This window comes from Dasypus novemcinctus, chromosome 16 (genome assembly GCF_030445035.2).
Source record: "Dasypus novemcinctus isolate mDasNov1 chromosome 16, mDasNov1.1.hap2, whole genome shotgun sequence".
Taxonomy (NCBI): domain Eukaryota; kingdom Metazoa; phylum Chordata; class Mammalia; order Cingulata; family Dasypodidae; genus Dasypus; species Dasypus novemcinctus.
The window spans coordinates 44,141,344-44,164,700 of NC_080688.1; the positions used below are offsets into that span (position 1 = coordinate 44,141,344).

At 36.6% G+C, this 23,357-nt stretch overlaps 1 pseudogene; it reads right to left on the reverse strand.

Moving 5' to 3' along the window:
• The window catches only part of LOC101434553 (large ribosomal subunit protein eL29 pseudogene), a 74,969-nt pseudogene extending 57,061 nt beyond the window's left edge, over nucleotides 1-17,908 (reverse strand).
• Nucleotides 17,909-23,357: the final 5,449 nt, after the last annotated feature.

Consider the following 23,357-nt stretch of genomic DNA (forward strand, 5'->3'; position numbering starts at 1 on the left):
ACTGTCATGCCCATTCACTGCCCAACCACACCCTTCCACCTTATCATATATTTTGCCCTTATGGGCATGAGCTCACTACCCTCTACTCCCTTTCTTAATCCCAGCACTGGGATTACTGGATCATATGGCAGTTCTATAGTTATTCATCCTGAGGAACTGTCCTACGCAGTGGTTGAACCATTCTACCTTCCCACTAGCAGTGGATAAGTGTTCCCTTTCCTCCACATCCACTGCAACACTTTAAGTCCTCTTTTTAAAATAGCTGCCATTCTAATGGGTGTAAGATGAGATCTTTGTACTTTTGATTTGCATTTCCCAAATAACTAGTGATGAACATCTTTTATGTGATTTTTAGCCATTTATATTTCTCCTTTGGAGAAGTGTCTTTTCAAATTTCTTGCCCATTTTTTAAATGGGTTGCTTGTCTTTTTATTTTTGAAATGTACGATTTCTTTATATATGCTGAATATTAGGCTAGTATTGGATAGTTGATTACCATATATATTTTTCCCATTTTGTAAGCTGCCTTTTTACCCTCTGGACAAACTTTTTTGAAGTGCAACATTTTTCAGTTTTGAGGGGGTCCAATTTATCTATTTTTTCTTTCATTGCTCATGCTCTGGGTGTAATTTTATGAAACTATTTCCTAATACAAGATCTCATAGATGTTTCCTTACATTACCTTCTAGGAGTTTTATGGACTTGGTTCTTATATTTGTATCTTTGATCCACCTTGTTTTAATTTTCGATAGGGGTGAGATGTTGACCCTTTCCCATTCTTTTGGATATGGACATCTAGTTCTCTAAGCGCCATTTGTTGAAGAGGCCATTCTCTCCCAGCTGAGTAGGATTGGTGGCTGCAGCAGTTTGATATCATTGATGAATTCCAAAAGGAACTATTGGATTATATTTGTAAACTGATCTTTTCTTCTGGGCATTTTAGATTATATTGGATTCTTAGGTTTACTTGATTAAATAATTATGTAAACCTCTTGTGCCAGTAGGGCATTGAGTCTCCACCCTCTGGTGGATGGGGACTCACAGATAAAAGGCATGGCAAAGGACAGAGTTGAGGGCTTTTAATGTTGGAGTTTTGATGTTGGAGTTTGATGCTGAAGTCTTAAGCTGGATCCCCAGGGAGAGAGATGGAGCTGTTCACCTGATAGTCTACAGCTGACCTGGTGGAGAAAACAGAGGAGCTGAGTCCAGAGGAACCCAGGAAGCCTGAACTCGCAGATGTCAGCAGTCACCTTCTCCAACACATGAAAATAGACTTTGGTGTGGGAAGTAACTTATACTTCATGGCCCGATATCTGTAAGCTCTTACCCCAAATAAATACCCTTTATAAAAACCGACTGATTTCTGGTATTTTGTATTATCCCTTTGGCTGACTAATACAGTGGCCTTGTTGAATATCAGTTGACTGTATATGCAAGGATCTATATCAGAGCTCTCAATTCATTTTCATTGGTTGGTATGTCTATCCTTGTGCCAATGTCATGCAGTTTTGACCACTGTAGCTTTGTAGTATGTTTTAAAGCCAGGTAGTGTGATTCTTCCAATTTTGTTTATCTTTTTCAATATGTCTTTGGCTATTCAGGGCTGCTTGCTCTTCCAAGTAAAGTTCATAGTTAGCCTTTCCAATTTAGTGGAAAAAAAATGCTGTTGTAATTTTTACTGGGATTACATTAAATCTGTAAATCAATTTGGGTAGGACAGACATCTCAATGTATTTACTCCTCCAATCCATAAACAGGTATATACTTCCCTTTAGTTATGTCTTCTTTGATTTCCTTTAACTATGTTGTGTAGATTTCTGCATATAAGTCTTTTATGTCTTTAGTTAAGCTTATTCCTAGGTATTTGATCCTTTTGGTTGCTTTTGTAAGTGGAACTTTTTCACTTGATTTCCTCCTCAGATTCCTCATTATTCCTGTACAGAAATGATACTGATTTTTTGCATGTTGATTTTATATCCTGCCACTTTACTGAACTCTGGAGACTTTGTTGTAGATTTCTCAGGGCTTTCTATGTATAGGATCATGTCATCTGCAACTAGTGAAATTTTTACTTTTTTCCTTTCCAATTTGGGCCTAAGTGCTTGTGCAAGTTCTTCTAACACAACGTTAAATAAGAGTTAAGGCAGTGGGCATCCTTGTCTTATTCCTGATCTTAGAGGGAAAATTTTAGGATTTCGTCATTGAATATAATGTTAGCTGTGGGCTTTTCATATGTACCCTTTATCATGTTGAAGAAGTTTCCTTCTATTCCTATCTTTTGCAGTGTTTTTATCAGGAAAAGGTGCTGTATTTTGCCAAATGCTTTTTGTGCCTCAATAGAGATGATCATATGATTTTTCCCTTTCAATCTATTAGTGTGATATATTGCATTGATTGATTTTCTTATGAGGAACCATACTTGCATAGCAGGAATGAAACTCACTTGGTCATAGTGTATAATTCATTTGATTCATTGTTGAATATGATTAGCAAGTATTTTGTTGAGGATTTTAGCATTCAGATTCATCAGGGCGATTGGTCTGTAGTATTCCTTTCTCAGGTGGCTTTGGTATTAGGGTGATGTTGGCAACATAGAATGAGTTAGGCAATATTCCTTCTACTTCTATTTTTTTGGAAGAGATTAAGCAGGATTGGCATTATTTCTTTCTGCAATGTTTGGTAGAATTCACTTGTGAAGCCATCTAGTTCTGAGTTTTTCTTAGTTGGTAGGTATTTGATGACTAATTATATCCTGTTACTTGTGATTGGTATGTTCAATAGTTTCTTCTTTCATCAATGTAAGCTGCTTGAGTGTTTCTAGAAATTTTTCCATTTCATCTAAGTTATCCATCTTGTTAGCATACAATTTTTCAAAGTATCCTTTTATGATACTCTTTATTCCAGTGTGGTCAGTGATATACTATTCCTTGTTTTGTTTTTTATGTGTTTGCATCTTCTCTCTTTTTTTCTTTATTAGTTTAGTTAAGGGTTTGTCAATTTTATTAATCCTCTCAAAGAACCAACTTCTTATTTTGTTAATTTTTTCTAGTGCTTTTTTATTTTCAATGGCATTTAGCTCTGCTCTAATCTTTATTATTTCCTTCTTTCTTCTTGTGTTGGGATTAGTTTGTTGTTCTTTTTCTATTCCCTCCAGGTTTGCAGTTAAGTCTTTGATTTTAGTTCTTTCTTCTTTTTTAAAATGTGTATTTATGGCTATAAATTTCCCTCTCAGCACTACTTTTTCTGCTTCTCATAAGTGCTGATATGCTGTGTTGCCATTTTCATTATGTGATGGCAGTTACTGATTTCTTTTGCAATTTCCCCATTGATGCACTGATTGTCTAAGAGTGTGTTGTTTAACTTCCATATGTTTGCGTCTAATCTGGTTTTTTGCCACTTACTGATTTCCAGCTTCATTCCATTGTGGTCAGAGAAATTACTTTGTATAATTTCAAACGTTCGGAATTTGTTAAGAGTAGTAGTTCTGTGACTTAGCTTATAGTCTATCCTGGAGAATGATCCATATGTGCTTGAGAAAGATGTGTATACAACAGTATTTGGGTGCAATGTTCTGTATATGTCTATTAGGTCTAGATTCTCTAACATATTATTCAAGGTCTCTGTTTTTTTATTGATCTTCTGCTGAGATGTTCTGCCTAATATTGATAATGGTGTATTAAATTTCCCCACTGTAATTGCAGAGGCATCTATTTCTCCATTTAGTTTTTCTAATGTTTACCACATGTATTTTGATACATGTGTTTCAAATGTTTATGACTGTTCTTTCTTCTTGATAGATTACCCCTTTCATTAATATATACTGTCTTTCTTAGTATCTTACAATAGTTTTGCATTTGAAGTCTGTTTTGTCTGATTTTAGTACAGGTACTCCAACCCTTTTTTCATTGCTGCTTGCATGTAAAATTGTTTTCCAACCATTTACTTTCAACCTTCTTGTGTCCCTGATCTAAGGTAAGTTTCTTGTAGGCAATATATAGATGCATTATATTTCTTTATCCATCCTGCCACTCTATGTCTCTTGATTGGAGAGTTTAAGCCATTAGCCTTCAATGTTATTACTGTCAAGGCATTACTTACATTAGCCATATTTTCTTTAGATTTATATATATCATACATTTTTTAATTTCTCTTTTTCTCTTTTTAATTATTCTTACCAGTAATCTTCATTCCTATATTCTCTTCCTACCATCTGTCTCCTGTTTTTTCCTTTCAACCTGCAGGACTCCCTGTAGTATTACTTTAGGGCAGGTTTCTTGTTGACAAACTCTTAATTTCTGTTTATCTATGAATATTTTTAACTCTCCCTCATTTCTGAAATCCAGCTTTGTTGGATACAGAATTCTTGTCTGACAGTTTTTTCTTTTAATAATTTAACTATGTCATACCACTGCCTTCTTGCCTCCATGGTTTTAAATGAGAAATCAACATTTAATCTTATTAAGCTTCCCTTGTATGTGATGGATCTCTTTTCTCTTGTTGTGTTCAGTATTCTCTCTTTGCCTTGAGCATTTTATGATTTGATAAATATATGTCCTAGGGTGGGCCTTTTAGGATTTATATTGTTTAGGGTGTGCTGTGCTTCCTGGATCTGTACATCTATGTCCTTTAAATAGTTGGGGAGGTTTTAAACATTATTTCCTCTCACACTTTGTATTAGTCAGCCAAAGGGGTGTTGGTGTAAAATACCAGAAATCTGAATGTATTTATTTGGGGTAGGAGCTCACAGTTACCAGGCCATAAAGCATAAATTACTTCCTTCACCAAAGTCTATTTCCACGTGTTGGAGCAAGATGGCTGCCAACATCTGCCAAGAGTTCAGACTTCCTGCATTCCTCTCTTCCCAGGGCTCCATTTCTCCCCAGACTCAGCTGCTGTGCTTTTCCCACAAGGCCAGTTGTAGGATTTCAGGCAAAAACAGCTCTATCACTCTCACTGGGGCTTCTTCTGTGTCTAAGGAGCTGTCTCTATTCCTCTGTGCTCTTCTGTGTGTTCACTTCCCAGCCTCCAGCTAAAAAAACTCCCAACTCTGTCTTTTGCCATGTCTTTTATCTGTTTGTTCCCACCCACCAAGGGGTGGGGACTCAATGCCCTACTGACGTGCCCCAAAGTCATAATCATAATTTAATCAATTAAAAGTGATATCTCTGACAAACCAGTTTAGAACCATAATCCAATAACTATTTTTGATATTCATAAACAATGCCAAACTACTGCACACACCTTCTGTCTCTTTTCCCTTCTCTTTTGCCTCTGCAATGCCTATAATGTGTATGTTTGTGCATTTCATGTTGTCATTCAAATCCCTAAGTCCCTGCTGAATTATTTCTATCTTTTAATCTATCTGTTCTAGTATCTGTTTGATTTCAGGTGATGTATGTCTTCAATATCACTCAATCCTTCCTCTGCCTGTTCAAATCTGCTGTTATGTGCTTCCAGTATATTTTTGATTTCTTGCACTGTGCCTTTCATCACCATCAGATCTGTTATCTTTTTATGTATGTTTACAATTTCTTTAGTATGTTCCGCCAGTGTCTTCTTATTATCCTTCATCTCTTCTTTCACTTCATTAAGTTGACATGTGATATTTGTTTGGACTTCCTTGATTAATTGTTCTATGTTCTGCTTCTCCTTTTGTGTTTTATTTTGTTTGTTAGACTAGGCCATGTCTTCCTTTTCTTAGTATGACTTGTAATTTTTTGTTGTTGCTTAGGCATCTGTTTATCTTGGGATTATTCATTTTCTACTCTATGCTTTTATTTTTGTTGTTTCTTTGTGTGTGGTAAGGTTCCTTTTGTATACTTGGTTTCTCTTATTCTAAATCCTTGCAGTTGTCTGTGTTCCCTTGAAAAAAAAATGGGACCAGAGAAAAGGAAAGAGATCAGAAGAAAAAAAGAATAATAGCAATACTATATTTTTAAATGTAGAAGATGAATTGTACAAAAGTAGAAAACGAAATAAGCAATGAGTAAAAAATCACAAAAAATACAAAGGAGTAAGAATTTTAAAAATGTGGAATAGAAAAAATGAAACAAGAAACAAAAGAGAGAGAAAAAATAGTACGAATTAAAAGGGCCGACATAGGCTTATAGGGAGTGTGTGAGTGCTCCTTTGTCATAGTGTGTATATCAGTGGGTAGAGACCCATACAATGAGTGGGAAGGTGTCATACCCCCATCCTAGGGAGGCCTGATGTTCTCAAACAGAGGAGACAGTGTCTCTTAAGAGCATGGGTGGCTCCCAATGGGGGAGGACAGACTAGTATGGCAAGCCCTCAGCATTGTTGCAAGTATGTATGAATCTTGTCCTTCAATCAGTAAAGCTTGTTGGTCACAGTGGGCCCCAAGGGGAGGGGAAGAGAGAAATAGAATAGATGGAAGAGGCGGTAACCAGGGGCAATGGAAGTGTTCTGCATGATCCTGCAATAATGGATAAAGGTCATCTTGAATTTCACCAAAAATTTATAAAAGTGTACAGTCTAAAATGTAAAACATACTGTAAACCACAATGGAACCATGGTTAGTAGCTATGTTTCAATATCTGTACATCAGTTGCAGCAAATATAGTATCCATGTGTAAAAAGATCATTGTTGGGGAAGGGTTTGACGTTGGATATATGGGAGTCCCCAGTATTCTATATGTGACTTTACTGTGCCCTAAAACGTTTTTGAAGATATAATAACTTAAAAAAAGATGTAGACACTGAGGAAAAAATGGAAAAGATTGCCTTACCACTGCATATGCAGGGCAATACATATAATAGTGCTGAGTCAAAACATTAAGAAAATTTTTTTATGATACTTTTCATTTTTTTAATACCCCAATTTATTATTTACTTTATTTTAGTTTTTCCAAATTTTTATGTGTTCTATTTCTAATCTTTAAACCTATCATTATTATTTCATTTTCCTATTAATTGAATTTGGCAATATATTAGACTTCATTTTTGAAGAAGTTTTGGATCACAGAGGGTTTCAACTATGGCAGGGGAGGAACAATGATGTGGGGTGTCATTGATGGGGGATGCATGGGTGGGAGGGAGTTCTCCAGGGCATGCATAGATGGTATATATATGTTCAGATTTTTTGGATATTGACATAGTGGGTAGAGTTTTACATGACAACTGAGTTCCCATTCCAGGGAACTCTCTTGCACCCCCCAATGGAGCAGTAACAATCCAAGTGCAAGGGCAAAGACCAGGGAAGAAGGATGGTCCAATGATGGGCTCTTGCTACTGATGACTATGCCATGAACCTGTGTGCTTGAAATTTCAACTAGACCTAGAGCTGCAGGGTGCCTAAGAGTTATCTCCTGAAAGCCTTCATGTTGCTCAAGTGTGGTCACTTTCTAAGCCAAACTCAGCATGTAAATGCATTACCTTCCCCTCAGCATGGGACATGACTCCTGGGATGAGCCTCCCTGGTGCCAAGGGATTACTACCAAGCACCAGCTGGTGATGTAACTAGAAAAAAGACCTATAATAAAAGGGGGAAATGGTTAAGACAAATGAGTTTATATGGTTAAGAGACTTCAAAATGAGTTGGGAGGTCATCACAGGGGTCGTGCTTATGTACATCTCAGCAAGGTCTCAGAGACAATCAAAGTAGATACAATGCAGGTAGTGGTGCTCCTGAGGGCTACAGAGACACCTATTTGCTACAGTCCTGACATATGGCTCTGGAGTTCAGTGCCTTGCCAGTAGGCCATACTTTGGCATTTGTGCTCCTGAGTGTGATGGAATTGGACTCAGATGTGACTTCTCTACACATGCCTCATCTGTCACTTTTACTGAACCTGTGGTTGGCACTGGGGTTGGTGTATGCTCAGGAGACTTGAATCTCTGGACTGTCCATGTGTCAGCTGGTCCCTGAGCCTCAGCAGAGTTGCAACACCTACTCTCTGGTTCATTGGATTTACACAGGTCAGCTAACAGGGAGGTGAGGATGGTCAACCGCCACACCAAGGAACTGAGAAAGTCTACAACTCCAAGCAGAAGAATCCCATCCATCAGTCATGTGGGATCTAAGCCCCCTCTCAATTTAGAGGTGGAGTGGACATTGCCATCCCAGGGTCATCAGGATGGAGGAATAACATATGGGTTAGAGTGGACTTACTGGAATTCTACTATAGAATTATTGTGACTTTAGCAATGGAAGAAACTGTATTACTGATGAGGAGACAGTGGCCATGGGGGTTGCTAAGGGCAGGGAGAGGAAGGAAGAGGTATGATATGGGGCATTTTTGGGACTCTGAGTTGTCCTGAATGATATTGCAGGAACAGATGGAAAAGATTATATATCCTGCCATAACCTATTGAGTGGACTGTGAGAGAGTATAAACTACAATGTAAACTATAATCCATACTGTGTAGCAATGTTCAAAAATGTATTCATCAAATGCAATGAATGTGCCACACTGATGAAAGAACATGTTGATGTGGGAGGAATGGGTGGGTGGGGAGTGGGGTATATGGCAAACTCTTACATTTTTTAATTTAACATCTTGTGTAATCTTTGTATCTTTTTAAAAAAAGATTTTAAAAAGGCCAGATAGATGAGAAGAGAATAAAAGGGGAAAAAAAGGGCGGGGGAGAGGAGAGGGAGAGAGAGAAAAAGAAAAAATGAAGACCAAACAAGAAGTAGAATTAAGGAAAAGCAACAGAAATCACCAGATAGGAAAATGAAGGAAAGAAAAGAAATAAAGTAGGTTGAAAAATGAGTAAAAGAAAATAAGGAAATGAAGAAAGGGAAAAGACAATAAGAAATAAAACAGCAAAAACCAAAAAACAATCCAGGAAAAACAGCCTTGCCTCTTAGGCCCCTAGGCACCTTCTCAGGTTGCTGGTGCTCATCAATTAATCACCCTGCAGCCTGCCTCCACAGGTGATGATGTACCTACCCTGTTTTAGTAAATAAAATAAAGGCAAAAAAAAAAAAAAAAAAAAAGAACTGATAAAAAAAAATAACATATCCAGAAAAAACCTAAAACAAAAAACAGAATCTTAATCCATACATTTCCTAGCTTAAGGCACTATCTATATGCCTGATTCCTTGGTGGACCACTCACTGAATCCCTTCTTGTAGGAGGTACTGGAACTCAAACCAGTGACTTCTACATGTAAGGTAGGAATTCCTCCACTGAGCTACACGGCTCTATAGGTTAAAGAGGCTTCTGAAAGCTTATCTGGTGTTTCCTATCCCTGATCCCTCAGGCAGTTGGCCTTCCAGCAGTTTTCAGAGGTTGGGCTAGATAGGTGCCTAGGTCTGCCCCCTTCCTGACCTAGTTCCTCTCTCCCAGGTGGCCGACAGCCCACCTGAGCAGTTCTCCCCTCTTCTCTCCCCGGGGCTACCTCAGTACTGGCTGGTATCTTCCTTGAGATTCAAAAGGGGTTCATCTGGTCAAACCCACAGAAAAAGAACCTTCTCCACCCTCTGACAGACCCCTCTTCCTCCCAGCGAGTTCTCCTTTCTACTCAGCTGACTGGTGGGAGCCAGGGCTTCCACCGAGGCTATATGCCTTAAGGGCGGGGCTTATGTGCTCACCGTTTCCAGCCACAGGGGCGAGAAACTCAGTTTCCTGGATGATGCTCTGCAGCCTCCTGTTCTGTAGCTCTCCAAAGCAGCTCTTTCAGGTTGGTTTTTGCACTTTCTCTGCCATTTTGTGTGTGTGTGTGTGTTTGAGTGAGCTGAGTAATGCCTACCTACACTGATGCCATTTTCCCAGAATGCTCCTAGTATTATATATTCCCTAAAAGTTATCTGCTGAAAGCTTTCTTGTTGCTCAAATGTGGCCTCTCTGTAAGCCAAACAGCATATAAACGTACTACCATGCCCCGGGTATGGGACATGTGTCCTGGGGATGAGCCTCCGTGCCCCTGAGGGATTATTACCAAGAACCAATTAGTGGTACATTTGAAAAAAGTCCTTGACCAAAAGGGGGAAATAGTAAATACAAATGCGTTTTTATGGTTACGAGATTTCAAAGTGAGTCAGAAGGTCATTCCAGAGGTTGCTCTTATGCCCATCTTAGGGGATCTCACTGAATGCCACAGTAAACAGTACCTCAAGCTGGGGTACTCCTGAGGGTCTTAGAAATATATAGACAGTATCAGTAGGGCAGACAATCCCAGGAATCAGCACCCTTTGGTGGGTCCTACCTTGGAAGATATGGTAACCTATTTCCCCAAGGTATCAGAGACGAACTCATTTATAAGTTTCCCACATATTGTTCTTCTGCCCCTTTTATTTGAACCTATAATTAGCATTATTCCCATTAAATATATGCCCCAGAGACTTCAATCTTCTGGCTGTTCATGTTGGGTGAGCCCTGAATCTCAGCAGAGTGTGCCCAACACCTCCTCTCCAGTTCATTGGACTCACCCAGGGTAACCAACAAAAGGATTGTGATGGACAACACCCATCCCCAAAAACAGTGAGTATCTATAACTGTAAGCAAGACAGTTCCACCCATCTGCCCTGTGGGATCTAAGCCCCCTCTCAATTGGAAGCATAGTGGGCAACACCATCCTCAAATCCTCAAGATTGGGAAATGAACAAACATAAAGAAGGACTGCAAATCTGGACTAAAGTGACTTATTATTCTAGTAATGGAGGAACTTGTAACATTGATATAAAGATAGTGGTCACCAGAGGTTCTGAGAGGAGGGAGTGGGAAGAATAGGTGTAATACATAGCATTTTTGGGACACTGGAATTGTTCTACAGTACATTACAATGACATACAAGCCATTATATGTTTTGTCAAAACCTATAAAATTGTGCAGTGCAAGTAAACCATAAATGTAAATCATAGACCATGGTTAAAAGCAATGCTTCAATATGCATTCATCAACTGCAACAAATGTACCACACTAATTAAAGATGTTGTTAAGGGAAAAAGTATAGCAAGGGGAGGGGTGTGTTATATGAGTATCCCCTATATTTTTTTATGTAACATTCATGTAATCTTAAGCTTCTTTAACAATAAAGAAAATAAATGTAAAAAAAAAATTTTTTTTTTAAAGCCCTGTGTTTTAATTTCAATTGAGTTGTATCTTAATTCCATGATTTTGGGCAACTCAAGTTTTCTAAGACTCAGATTCCTCGTTAGTTGAGAAGATAAAATAATAAAATAAAAACTTGAACATGCTTGGTCAACCAGAAAGCATTAGGCCATCCACGGAGTCACTGGGACTATCTGCCATGTGCCAGGAGCCCATGTAGCCATCTCCATTGGGATTTCCAGAGTAGAAGTGTGGGTTCCTCTCTTCTTAGAGCTCCATTTCTCTCTGGGCTTAACTGCTGTGCTCTCTCCACAAGGCCAGCTGTAGACTATCAGGCAAATGGCTCTGTCTGTCTTCCAGGGGCTTCTGCTATGTCTAAGGAGCCATCTCTATTCCTCTGTGTTCTTCTCCTATGTGTCCACTTCCTGGGCTCCAACTCAAAACTCCAACTCTCTTCTTTTTCCATGTTTTTTATTCATCATCCTACTGATGTGACCCAATCAAAGTCCTAATCACAATTTAATTAAGTAAGTGTGAAACTTCAGACAGACCAGTTTACAAACATAACCAATATCTATTTTTGAAATTCATAACTATATCAAACTGCTTAAGATTACTAACTAGACAATTTCCCAGAGTGATTATCACCAAAGTGGAATTTTTGTATATTCTCTATGAAGAATTTTACAATACTTTCTTTAAAAAGTGTATATTACCCAATACAGAAAGAGGTTAACAATAAATAACCCAACTGTATTAATATCAAACCATAAGGAAGAATACACATTATCATTTTATGTTACTCTCCCAAAACATTGTTTTCCAAAATGAATCCTGGATGGCAAGCAGGAAAATTTACAGTGTCTAGCACAGTCTCTACTCTTGTACTTGGTCCTGTTAGTCCAAGGCTTTTCCAGATATTACCAGTTTATATTAAATGATCATTTTAATTTCTACTTACCCACAAAATAGTAAATCAATTTCTGCAGGGTCTTGGGTATTTACTGAGTTTTCTGGAGACAAATGAGAACGAGGTATATTTCCCACAGTGCATTTTCCTTATGGAAAATTATAGTATGTTCTGCGCTGCCTGTTTATGATATGCTCTGGAAGAAGGATCTAGATTATAAGTGTAGGCATTCAAGTAGAGTTTACAACCAGGAGCTGAAGCAAACAGGAGAATAAATGCCCATTTTACTATTTTTTATGATAGTCAAGGAATGTTGACTAAAACAAATTCATACAATCTATTTTTGGAATGTGACTATTTTTTTAAGAGAAAAAGACATAATTCAGTTACTGAAACTTGGAAATAGAATATGCTTTCCCAACATAGTACATTCTTAGCTGAAACGAGAAACAAAAAATGTGAGTTTTGTACCACATAATCAGTGTGGTTGCTCAATTTTATATGCAGACAAATGATACATGAGAAGGGAGGCAGATTCAGAGATGTTGCCAACCTGGAAAGAGAATATAGGCACAGAGATGGACTGGTCTAATAAAAAAAAATAGACATGAGACATGTTTTTTCAAAATTGAACTCACATTCAAGGGTTTTCTCTCTTTCTTTTTTAAGAACTGACAACGTAAAACTTCACACAGAAAAGATGACAGTAAAAAGAATCATGAGGGGGTAAAAACAAAGTCTGTCAAACCCTGGATTCTTGCCAAATCTGGCAGGCTAGCCATTGGCAGAGACTTCAGGAGGACTTAACAATAATAAAAGTAGTAGTGGCAGGGGCCACCTGCTTCTTTAAAGAGATCAACTATTGTTAAACCCTTGGCACTCAGCTATGGAATCTTGTATCCACAGGCAGGAAGCTGAGTGTGCTGTGGTTTTAGTCTTGGGAATTCAAGCTAAATCAGAGAGAATCATCCCTACTTTCCATTGAGAGAGAAGAGAGCATGCAGTCAAAACAGCTGAGGTGTCTGCAGTCATGAGACTTTCTTGGAGGGTTAAATCTTCCTTCAGGGTGTGTGTATATATTTCAATCCTCCATCTCTAGTAAGAAAATGACAACAGCTTTGGCTTAACAGGCAAATCATCAGATCTGGTGCTAATTCCTTTGATGTTCCCTTTATTCTGTGCTTTTGTACACTATTCCAGGTAGGGAAGACCCCAGACATAATAAAGGAGCCAGATTTCGGATACTAATACCCATGATTAGTTCTTGGGAAAATAGCTGTTTGCAAATGTAACATTCACAATATTGGTCAGAAAGTGATTAAATGTTAATGTCCCTGACCCATGCAACTTCAGAGGGGCTATTTCACAAGGGATAGTACTCCGTGCAGCACAAGAAGTGTTAACATCCTCACTTCTGCCATGGTATATCCCTTTCAGCTCAGATTTGAATCCACAAAGTGACTTTCCATGCCAATAGTTGCTTAAAATATCTCTCTGATCATGACAGCAGCACCACATGCTGGTCTCTCATCTGAAAGAATGCAGATAAAGAAGGCTTAGAACCACATGGTGCTTTGGGATAATAAGAAAATCAGGTAAATAGCATGCAGTGGGATTTATTAGTGGGAAGCAAAGATTTCCATGGCAGCTATTAGCCAATGAGAGCTTGCCCTTAATAATTGCATTTGAATGTACAGATTGCCTGTGGTTAATAGCAAGGATCTTAAGTAGGAATTTGCTATAGAAGGGCATGACATGGGACTGCAAAAGAGGGCTAGAATAGATCAGAAGACTGTTTTCTCAGCCACACTGGTTCATACTGGTTCTTCTAGGTAAGAAGAAATTGTAGATTAATATCAGAATCCACAGTATATGTTTTGTAATTTATTTACTATAACAATGTATGCTAAAATGTATATAGTCATCCTTACACAATAAGAGTTTAAATATCTACAAGAAATCTGCAACCACTACAGGAATGGTTATAGTTGCAGGTGGCTCTTACAATCAAGTTTCTTGTGTTGTTCTACCTAGGTGGACTTTGAAATAGTATATAACATATAGCTATCTATTTCATTCATAACAGCTAAGAGCCCCCATTTGAATAATTTTGTATACAAGTAAGTAAATAATGCAAATCTGTAGGAAATGATTATCTGTTCAAATATTGATGAAAAGTTTATTGCTGACAACGAAAACACACTCAAAAGAAATTCAAGTTTGCTTTATCTTCATCTTGTATTTTTGAGGGCCCACATTGAATAATCGTTTGGCTATTTGAAGCCCTAATTTCCTTTCTTCTCCCTTTCATTTGGGGTCTCATGATGCTAAAGACACTACCAACCTTTTTTACCAGGAAGCAGCATGGAAAGTAGAAACACATTTTGCTTTTGAAGCACAATAGGCTTCAAATAATCTAAAGTTTCAAAGAGATTATTAAAATATAAAGGATTTTGAGATTCTATCAAAATCATTACTAAAATAAGGGTATTCTTTCCCAAGTGTCCATTACATTCCAGGCACTTGGAAAGTGCTTTACATACACATGCAATTTCAGCTGTTCCAGTAGTCGTGTTTTTAAAAGTAAAGAGAAAATAGTGAAAATAATTTTAATATTCTTACACAACTCATTATATCCTCAAATTATCATTTAAACATTATCTAAAAATTATTCATAAGATATTTTGCATTTGTTTTTCTTACTAAGTCCCTGAACTCCGGGGTACATTTAAGATTTACAGACCATCTCAGTATAGTTTGGTCACATTTCAGGAGCTCAAGAGCCTCATGAGCCTGACTGGTGGCTACTACATTCACAGCACAGCTCTGCAGCTGTGGTGCAACAGAAGATACCAAGTCCAAGTCTTGTTTGATTGCTGGTTCTATAGGTGACCTTCTGAAGGATACTGGCCAAGAGTTTAATCTGAGTCTTTTTCCACATGTGTAAAAATGGGGTGAAAATACTTAACTCCTAGATTTGGGAGGGATAAATGAGATATCAGGTGGGAAATCCATAGCAAGATTAACAGGTAGGAGGCATTCTCAAGAATATAGATCCATTTTCTCTTTCTTCTCCACTTTTACTTGCAGATTACATTCCAATAAAGATGTCCTTTGGAGCCCCCAAAGTTAGCCAAGTCTTCTCCAGAAAAGGCTTGATAGAAGCCATGCTTAATCTTATGAATTACACATTTTAGTCTGAGTTTATCTATGGGTTCAATCACCATAATTGCCTGGGGGGTATGGGAAAGTGGGAATGATGATCTTGATTACCTCCACTAAGTAGGGAGGTAGAAAGAATTCACAGGAGGCTGACCTGACTACAAATCAAGGTTCTATGTATTCTACAATTAAACATTAATTATTTCAGATTGTTTGCACTAGCTCACCTGAGCCAGATAATTAAGAGTTCCCTTACAATGAAGAAAATGAGACCAGATCAGAATGAATGCAGTCAAGTTTTGGATTCCAATATCAATCCATTCTATTTTCAAATTCCCATGGCCTTTGATAAAGTTCTGTTGACACTTTACCTTAAGGATTGCAGTATCAAGTAAATCTTGTATTCTGTGTCTTATAATGCAACAGAATTGTACATTTGAAATCAAGAGCACATTATATGGAAACAGACAAATTTAGAAGATAATTAAGCCATTTACTAGCCATGATAACTAAAGCAGATTTTTAATTTCTCTGATGCAATTTTATCATATACCAAATGTATAAAATAATATCTGCTTAGCAGATCTGATGTTAAGATTAGAGTTGATGTTTGCAAAGTCCTTTCCATACTCTGTGGCACATAATATATACACTCAAGAAATGGTACTTAGTATTGTATTATGGAGATTTTATAGAAAGAAAAAATTTTGCATTTTAATAATCTATATGAGACTTCAATGTATTATAAAATTAATCTAATATATTAGGGAATGTATTGTATCTGGAGTCAGTGATCTTTCATATCTATCCACTTAAAATTGATTTGTTTATTTATTTATAGCCTACTTGTCATATATGTAAAGGTTATAATTGATGGAATGTTAGCAATCTCCTGGAAATCCCTTTTTGGGTTTTTCTCTGAATCTTAGCATTCTCTCGCTCCCAGAAATAACAATAATCCTGACTTGTTTTTTGGGTTTTTTGCTTGTCATTCCCTTATTTTTCATTTTTATTTTAAACACATATGAATGTTTCCTTAAACAGTTGTACAATTTAGTTTTGCGTGTTTGTCTACCTTATATAAATGGAAACATACTCTATTCTTCCCTCCGTAACTTACTTTGTTTGGTAAATATAAATTTTATGAGATTCATGAAGCTGTAGTTGATTTGTTTTTACTATATTTCATACTATTTGATTATTTTTCTGTTGTGGGACTTTGTATTGTTTCCAATTTCTTATTGTACAAATAATGCACCTAGAAACATTTTTCATGTCTCCCTTTTTTTATCTGTATTTATTCACACACACATATTTGTAAATATATTCATACACACACGCAAACACTTATAAGTTTTCCTAGGATGTATTTCTATGAATGAAATTGTTGGGTTTTACGATTTATACACCTTTAGCTTTACTAGATGATGGCAAATTATTTTCCTATGTGACTGCACAAATTTGTATTTCCATAAGGCGATATTATTTTTAAAAACTTTGATATTGCAAAAGACACAGATAGACTACTTGAGCAGAAAATTAAGAAACTAATCTATATTAACATAGGAAATTGATTTATGAGAGTAAGGACAATGCAGATGAGTAAAAGGTGCAGGATAATTGGTTATCCATAGAAAGAAAAGATGAAAATGGATCTAAAACCCTACCTCATATAAAAAAACAACGTGAATTCCAGATGAGTTAAACTTGAATGTGGAAAGCAAAATTATATAAAATTTTGAAGCCCTTAAATGAGAATAATTTTATTACCTCAGGCCCAAAATATTTTTTAATGGTGAAAAAAAAAAAACTGAAATGGAAAAGAAAAATAAACTTACATAGACTACTACATGTTTTGTTCACCAGGGAACAGAAAAAGGAGATTAAAACAGAAAAACCAAATAGTGGGAGAATAGTTTTTAAAAACCTAAATATTACAAGGTGGCCAAGTAGTAGTAAGGCATAATGAGATACATTAGATGATAACTAAGCTGTTCTTTGCTATGAGAAGTCATCAAACTTTTCCTGTAAGTGGACATATAGTAAATTTTTTAGTACTTTGTGGGCTATAAAATATCTCTTTTGCATTTTATTTCTCTTCCCTTCCCTTCCCTTCCCTTCCCTTCCCTTCCCTTCCCTTCCCTTCCCTTCCCTTCCCTTCCCTTCCCTTCCCTTCCCTCCCCTCCCCTTCCCTCCCCTCCCCTCCCCTCCCCTTCTCTTTTTGGACAATTCCTGCCTCAAGTTTGTTTGTGCAGATCGCACAGGAGGGCCCCAGCCCCATGCAGATGGCCTCCTGGGGGTTGCACCAATCCTTCCATCCTCTCACATTGGCAGATGGAAGGCTGTACTCAGGAGCCTTTGTGGGGGCCTGGGCACTTTTGGGAGCCTGTCTGGGAGCATTAACCTGAGCCTGGGGCTTGATTTGATCTTTGGCCTTGGACTTTAGGCAGGAGAATGAGACCCTTGGCAATGCGGGCCTGAGCATACTTCCTGAGCTTAGGGTGGACAATATAGGCAAGCCGACTGAACGTGTGGGTGTTGCTCTTTGGGATCTTGGGCTTGACCTCCTTGGTTTTACGAGGGCTTTGATGGGCTCTGCATCAAAGGGCTCTGGACTTGTACTCATGGCCTTGGCAATGTTGGCCTGCATCTTCTTCAGGTCTTTGTTGCTATGCTTCTAGGCAAAATGTGTGTTCCTCAAGAACTTGGCATCTACCCCCTTAAGAGGGTCCTATCTTTGTGATCGGAGCTTCTTGAGGCCATTTCTGTGCCAATTTCGGGACTGGTTGTGTGTGGTGCAGTTCTTGGACTTGGCCATGTCTGTACCCTCGCCCGCAGCTCCTAGAGCACCTGGGACCGGAAAAGACTTCTTTTTCTTTGTTTTCTTTTTTCTCTCTTTCATTGTTTAAAATAAATCTTTAAAAATGTAAAAATGATTCTTAGCTCCCATGCTGTACAAAAACAGGCCGTAGGCCAGATTTGTCCCGTGGGCTGCAGTTGGTTGACCTTATGTGATACTCATTTCTATCACACAGAAAACTGCTGTGTTCACAGCAGGAGTGTATGTGAGAACACTCAATACTGAATAAATACTTTATTTGTGTGGACATATAATCATAACTTAGAACTAAAAGTGCTTGCCAACTGCTGTGGTGCTGCAACCATTCTTTAATACTGAGGAAGTCCAGGACAGCCCTGAGCTGTTATCTGATTGGATGGGGGACTCTTTCCCTTACATAGGTCTGCCGCCTTGGGACGGCATTTGGTGGCACTTTCATAGCTCATCCTGCACCATCACAGTTAATAAGGAGAGTCATGCTAGACAGACATGGATTGTTGAATAGCTTCTTGGAACACGGGAGAGAGTAGCTCATTAAAGCTATAAGAGCATTTCTTTTTATTAAACCTATCTTTCAAAACACGTATAAAGTGGGCAATTTTATCAACAGTCTGTTCCAAAATGGATCACTTTAAACAGTCTTCAGGATCGGCCTGAGAGCTAAACATCCTTGCAAGTTTCCTTGGGAAGAAAGAGTCCTATCAGCACCTTCTTTCTAAATTAAAGGCAGAGACAGTGTGGGGGGTAACTTCTGGTTTCCCATATGTTCTTGGTCTCCTTATATAAAATTCTCCTTGGAACTCTTTCCCCAGCTTCTAATGTTAAAGCAGACTTCTAGAAACTTTTAGAGCAAATTTCAGTATTATAGAACTTTTATTTATTCTTAACAGATACAGGAAAGGTTAGCAGGTATTATTGACCAGAAGTATAATAATGTCCTTCAAGGCTAACCTTTAAATCTTTATGTGCTCAGTAATTGAAGCTATGCAGAACATCTTTCTCTGTCTTTAGGAATATTATAACATTTCATAAAGCTGTAATAAAAAGAATCAAGGAAAAGGGCAAAGGGAAATTACCTCTTTCTCTGTAATGGCTCTGTAGGGCATTCACATACTCAAGTTTACTCAAACGAGTTCCTTTTGGCAGTCTGCAGAGATACTCCTAAAAGAAATACCTCAGAATGATATTAATCTGAAATACTGAATCCCTTTATTAATCCAAAGAATCATATTACCCTTTCATTAATAAAATATAGGTTAACATCTTAGTTTGACTGAGATAAAAGACTCCTGTACTGGCAATATTATTCATTTAGAGAACAAAGGAATAATTCCATAAGGGAAGCCTACTAATTTGTTGTTTCCAATTATATTCATTGAGTTTCTTATTCCATAAATTATAGTTGATAATACTAATTTGCTAATTCTAACCTCTTTTGGTTACTAAATTTTGACTCGTAGATTAAGTTTTAATTCATTATTGCTTCAACACTCTCCAAATTGGGCATGAATTCGAACCTGGAAAAAGTATTCATGGAAGCTCCTATATTAGTAAAAGAACATTCCTGGAAAGAAAATATATTAAAAAACTGTATTGATAATACCAACAATCACAAAACTGCATTGATGATTCTAAGTTGCTTAAATAAAGGAAGACTTTATTTAAGTCTTTAGGTTATCAGATTTTTCCTTGGGTCATTTAGCAGCATTCTTTTTTAAAATATATTTTTATTACATAAATTGTGAACTTACAAAACAATCATACACACATGTAGAATTCCCATACAACATCCCTTCACCAACACACCACACTGGTGGAATATTTGTTACAGATTATAAGATAATAACATAAGACTATTACCACCAATCATGGTCCATAATGTACATTTAGCATACTTTTTTCCTATACCTCCCCCCCATTATAAACACTGCACATTTTTGGCATTGATGCCAGAATTTTAGCAGCATTCTTATTGTTGTATAGATAATGAACAACTATGATTAAACCTCTTCTTATTGTATGCACAGCAGTATAGTTCCTGGGAATGATCTCTTCATAGATAACATCAGGATTGAGTTCTTGGCTTATTTAATGCAACCTTTAATGACAAAATGAGGGTATAACTATAGATACAACAGAAGTTTCAAAAACATAATATGGCTTAGAAATCTAGGAAGGAAGGAATCTTCCACAATCTTATAAAGAGAATGTAATTTAAAAAATTCTTCAGTACACTTCAAACTCATGGATAAACATAAAAGGCGAGGTAACTATGCTCATGGATAAGAAGATTCAGTATTGTTAAGAAATCAAATTTCCAAAACTAATAAATTCAATGAGTTTCCCAAGTAATTGCAACTACTCGTAATTATTTTCTGAATTTGAAAGCTGATTATAAATTTCCTGTTCTTATAGAAGAACAAAGGGTAAACTACTAAAAAATTGAAGAAAAATAAGGCCAGGCTATTCACCATACCAAATATGAAGTATCATAAAAAAGAGAATCTAATAAATATGATGTGGTATTGATGCAAAGATGCATGTGGACTAAACAATCAGACAAGAGAAATCATAAAAAGGTATGTCCAAATCTATGAAAACCTGACATGTAAGAGAATCACAAAATTTGGGGGGGAAAAAATATAATACTCAAATCATGTTGACTCAACATCCTTCATAAAAACAGTTTCCAGGGGGCATTAAAGATATGAAGTATCATCAAAAAGAGAATCTAGTGAAGACAATGTGGTATTGATACAAGGAAACATTTGGATTAAACAACCAGATAAAAGACATCAGAGAATAGCATGCCCACATCTTTGAAAATCTGACATGTAAGAGGACCACAAAAACATTGGTGAAAAAAAATGTAAAGCTCAAATCATGCTGATTCAATAGCCTTCACAAAAACAATTTCTAGGGGGCATTAAAGACACACATATGAAAATCAAAATGCTAAAAACCTTAAAAGGAAATGTAGGATAATTTGCTAATAAACCCCAAGTATATAAGTATAAATTGTACAATAATTCAAAGAGCAGAAAGAAGTCTGAGAGAATTGACTAAATTAATATTAAAATTTTTATTCAACCACAGACCAGATAAACAGTTAATAAACAAGTATCAAATAGGGAGAAGATGTTTTCCACATGTATTAACCAGAAAGGAATCATATTGAAACTATACCAGGAACGACTAAACTCAGTAAGTAAAAAACAACAAAATACCAAAAACAAACCTAAAAACCCAAAGAAAATGTCAAAAATTCACAAAGGACTTTCTGAACAGATAGTAGCACATTTCACATATAATCTATGCTTATTCTTACTAGTAATTAGGAAAGTGCAAGTTAAAACAATCAATAGATACCATTCCCTAATTATCAGGAAAATAGGTCCAAGTCTAGTAAATTTTATCAAGGAATGCTTATATGCTACTTTTTTTTTTGAGGTACCAGAGCTGAGATTGCATCCTGGACCTCATAGGCAGGAGGACAGCGCTCACCAGTGAACCACAAAAGCTTCCCTAAGTTAGCTCCCTTGTCTGTTTGTTTGTTGTCTGATTGTTTTTGCTCATTTGTTTATGCTTGTTGTCTGCTGGCTGGATTTTGCTTGTTGTCCACTTGTTGCTTTTTTTGCCCATTGCATACTGTTTTTGCTCTTTTTCTGCTTGTCGCTTGTTTTGTGTAGGAGGCACTGGGAAATGAATCTGGGACCTCCCATGTGGGAAGCGGGTATTCAACTGTTTGAGCCACATCCACTCCCTATAATACTTTTATTAGTATAAGTTCTTACATCTACTCTGGGAAGCAACTTGGCAGTGTCTACTAAATCTCAAAATGTATATATTCTTCATCCCAGAGATTACAATTCCAGGTATATAATTCTTTTAGCACACATGCAATGAGAAATGTAGCAGAGCGTTCATTGAAACCTTATTTATAATAACATAAATTTGGAAATGGCATACTTGTTCATCAACAGGAGAATATATTAATTGGCCCATATTCTAGGGTAGCAAACAATGTAGCAATCACATTAAATGAACTGGAGGAGTACATATACACATGCACTGATCTCAAACACATAATGTTGAATGAAAACAGGAAGGTAAAGTATTAAATGGTTAGTATAACAGCATCAAGAACATGAAAATATTACATTTTTATGGGTAGCTAAGTGTTCCTTTAGAACTTAAAACATCATTCCTTATGCACTCAGAAAATATTTTTGCATGATTTTTAAATAATAAGAGTATAACACAAACAAGGGAATTGTTCCCATAAAATTTCATGATAATGGAACAGTTACCGTGACGAGGGAGGAAGTAGCATTAGGGAGGCATCTTCAGGGACTTGAATTATACCTGTAATATTATCTTTTAATTTAAAAATTATTGTGGTTATGTTTTATATTATTAGATAAATAATAAGTTATTATATATATAAAATGCAAAATTTTCCATCTTAACCATTTTTAAGTGAACATTTCAGTGGAATTAATTATAATCACGATATTGTGCTACCTTCACCGGCATCCATTACCAAGACTTTTTCATGACTCTGAACTGAGATTTTATACCTATTAAGCACAAATTCTGTATCCTCCCTTCCTCCTCTCCCTGGTAACCTATAATCTATTTTGATTCCATTAATTTGCTTATTTTAGATATTTTATATAAGTGGAATCATACAATATTTGTCCCTTTGCATCTAACTTATTTCACGCAACATAATGCTTTCAAGGCTCATTCATATTTTAGCATGTATCAGAATATTGTTCCTTTTCATGGCTGAATAAGTTTCCATTGAATGGATAAACTACATGTTATCTATTCATCTGTCAGTGGACACTTGGGTTATTTCTACCTTTTGACTACTGTGAATAATGCTTGCAATATTTATAATTTAAAAGCTGCAGCAATTTGAAAGAATGTTAAAATCTGGTAAAGCTCAAGGGTCTGTTCTAAAACATTTTTTCCTCTATAATCTTTCTAATTGAAGTCTTTAAAATTTAAGAAATGTAAATGTCCAGGCCCAAAGATAGAAAATGTTTTACTTATATTATCTAAATGGTTAGCTATGCATGCTCAAATTTTTATTCCTCTTTCCTTTTGGTGAGAATTTTTAATGGTCTTATTCATTTTGTTTTATACTTGTTGCATTTAAGGTTATGATGGACTTGAACTTTGGGCAATATCAAGGATATTATGAAATATTTACCCCAATTTTACAACAAATTTGAGGCTATAGAGGAGAGAATTTCAAATATTATAATTTTTTCTTAATCATTTTGACAGATTTTCCTGTATCCAAAGTTGTCTCCTAGATTTAAGTAAAAACTTCAAATGTTCTTTATTATATTGAATCTATGACATTTTGAATTAGTCACTAGGGACTCAATCAGAGGAAAAGAGAATAAGTTTGACA